At 38.6% G+C, this 3,036-nt stretch overlaps 1 pseudogene; it reads right to left on the reverse strand.

Moving 5' to 3' along the window:
* Positions 1 to 1,279: 1,279 nt before the first annotated feature.
* Positions 1,280 to 2,743, reverse strand: LOC110571258 (annotated as a pseudogene).
* Between the last annotated feature and the right edge of the window lie 293 nt (positions 2,744 to 3,036).

Raw genomic sequence — 3,036 nt, forward strand, 5'->3', positions numbered from 1 at the left:
TTGTTATGACTTCTTGGGGAATTGATCTCTTTGTCATTACATAATGTCCTTCTTTAACTGTAATAAATTTCTCTTTGAAATCTGCTGTCTGAAATTAATATAGCTATTTCTGCTTTCTTTTGGTATGTATTAGCATAGTGTATTTTCTCCATGCACTTACTTTTAATTTATATGTCTCTTTATATTTAAACTGTTTCTTGTTGACTTCATGAAATTGAGTCTTGTTTTTTATTCACTCTGAGAATCTTTACCCTTTAAATGGTGCATTTAGACCATTGGTTTTCCAGTGATTATTGATATATTTGGACTCATATCTACCATATTAGTTATTGTTTTCTATTTGATGCTCCTATACTTTGTTTCTACTCTTACCTTCCCTCTTTTTCTGCCTTTTGTGGTTTTAAATGAGCATTTTATAGATTCAATTTTTTCTCATTTTTTTAGCATATAGCATATATTTTTTGTTTGTCCTAGGGTTTGCAATACATATTTACAGCTAATTTAAGTCCACTTTCAAATGACAGTATACCACGTCATCAGTAGTGTATCTTATTATAAAATAAACCTAATTCCTTCTGGTTCTTTGTATCATTGCTGTCATTCTTTTCACTTATAAATAAGCATACAGAAGCATATATGATATATACATAAGCATATACACTGGAATACATTGTTGGTATTATTATTTTGAAAAATTTATGTTGGATTAATTAGAAGTTTTTATTTTATTCTCACTTATTCCTTTTTTGACGCTCTTCCTTTATGTAGATCTGAGTTTCTGACCTATATTATTTTCATTGTCTCTAAAAAACTTTTTTTAGAGATAATACCTCTCCACTTTTTAGATTCTGGATTATCTTTTCATAATTAAGTGAATTTAGGCACACTGGTTTGTATTTCATAGAAAACAGTTATCTTTACATTACATATAAGAATTTGCAAATTTTACAAAGATGATTCCAAATCTCAGCTAACCTCTTCCCCAAACTGCAACCACTCATTTAGTCTTTAATGAAAATAAAGACCAAAAACAAATGCCTAAGCCTATCACTATGTGAGATTCTGGTGGCTAAGTAATCCCTGAAAGAGCAGTAAGCCATGATTATTGGAAAGCTCAGAATACTAGTGAGCCTTAACTGCAAAGCATTTAACAGAGGGCCACAAATTTTGTTTTCTTAAGAGGAGCTAGAAATTATAGATATCATTTAGTAATGCACTGAAATGACATTACCTAGTGTGAGTATTGCACAGAAACTCCAGGTCACCTCTTCCTGATCTATTATTTTGCATAAGCTTCTACTATCATAGCATGGTCCTGCTCTCCAGATGTATAGGCAGTCACTAAGGAATACTGGCCTCCTTCTTTCTGTAATCTGTTGGCAGGTTCCATGACCAACCTGCAGCCAGTGGCTCCAACTAGGTATCTCAGGGACAGCCATCCACCTCAGCTGTTAAACTTCTTTAAAGTAGGCAATCCAACCTTGGTTTTTCTAAACCATGTATTTTTGTGCAAACAAATCAGAATCCATGGCTTTCAAATTAGCCAAAATCTGACCTGAGAAAACGTCCTGAAATTCAAAAGCATCGATATCAATTAATCCTGCCTTCTCTAGAACTTCTGGAATAGCATATATTGTCTGAGTAAAAGTTGATCTTTTGGATCCTGAGGTACTTACACAAAATCCCTCAAAAATGCCCTCCATTTATAACCTATGGCCAGAGCTTTTTCATCTGCCATAATCAACACTACTGATTCACCATCGGTCAGGAAAGAAGAATTTGCAGCTGTCGCTATACCACAGGACTTGATGAATGCAGGTTTTTGTTTAGCCATCTGCTCCAGGGACAAAGGATGAATGCAGTTATCTTTGGTAACTGTATCTTTCTTGGTACTCTTTAGGATACAACATCGCCTGAGTGGCTCAGTCAGTTAAGCATCTGCCTTCAGCTCAGGTCATGATCCCAGGGCCCTGGGATCGAGCCCCGCATTGGGCTCCCTGCTTGGCGGAGCCTGCTTCTCCCTCTCCCTCTGCCTGCCATTCTGACTATCTGTGTTCTTTATCTGTCAAATAAATAAATAAAATCTTAAAAAAAAAAAGGATACAACATCGGAAAGCAGTCCTTCTTCTTGTGTCCTTATGGTCAGGCTGTGGAGATAAAGTACATACTCATCTTATTTCAGTCAGAAAAAGCAAAGGCAGTGACCAGTTGGACTGCAGAGTGCCCATCGTCTCACCAGAGGGTGCTCAAGTGATAAGAAATTCAATCTGAATTTAGAGGTTAAAGATAGTGGCTGACCCAGAGTCTTGGCCTTATTGAGATCAAGAATCGTTTTCCTCATTTTCCTTGAATGACGAATAAAGATGTCCAACATTAACTCTACACCACCTCCCACAACTGTATCACACTAACCAGAAACAATCAAGCCAAGGCCTGTGGTCCTGGCTTGGCTGGCAGAGATGCAAGCTAGTATGAGCAGGATTCTTATCAGAGAAGCCAGCTCCAAGGGCAGCTTCTCTATCACACTGCTTGTTTTCACTTCCTGTATAATTGTGCCAAAGATGATATAATCAACAACTTCGTTTGGAACACTGGTCTGATGCATCAAACCCGAAAGTGCTGTTCTAGCCAAATGATGCAGCGTCACATCTCTATATGAAGTGCCTGATAGCAAAGGAGTGCAAACACCATCCACCATCACGATATTCCTTGTATGTATTGGGGTTTGACTAAAGTCTTCCATTGATGCCTGGGGCAGCTCACAGCTAGGAGGAACAGCTCACGGTTCTTGCAAAAAATGTGAGGGTTTGTTTGTTTGTTTTGTTGGTAGCAGGAAGATTTTTATTTTTAAGATTTTATTTATTTGACAGAGAGAGAGACAGGGAGAGGGGGAACACACGCAGGAGGAGAGGGAGAAGCAGACTTCCCGCCCAGCACGGAGCCTGATGAGGGGCTCGATCCCGGGACCCTGGGATCATGACCTGAGCCGAAGGCAGACACTTAACGACTGACCCACCCAGACGCCCCTGCTCCAGC

The sequence above is a fragment of the Neomonachus schauinslandi genome, chromosome 2, assembly GCF_002201575.2.
Source record: "Neomonachus schauinslandi chromosome 2, ASM220157v2, whole genome shotgun sequence".
Classification (NCBI taxonomy): Eukaryota; Metazoa; Chordata; class Mammalia; order Carnivora; family Phocidae; genus Neomonachus; species Neomonachus schauinslandi.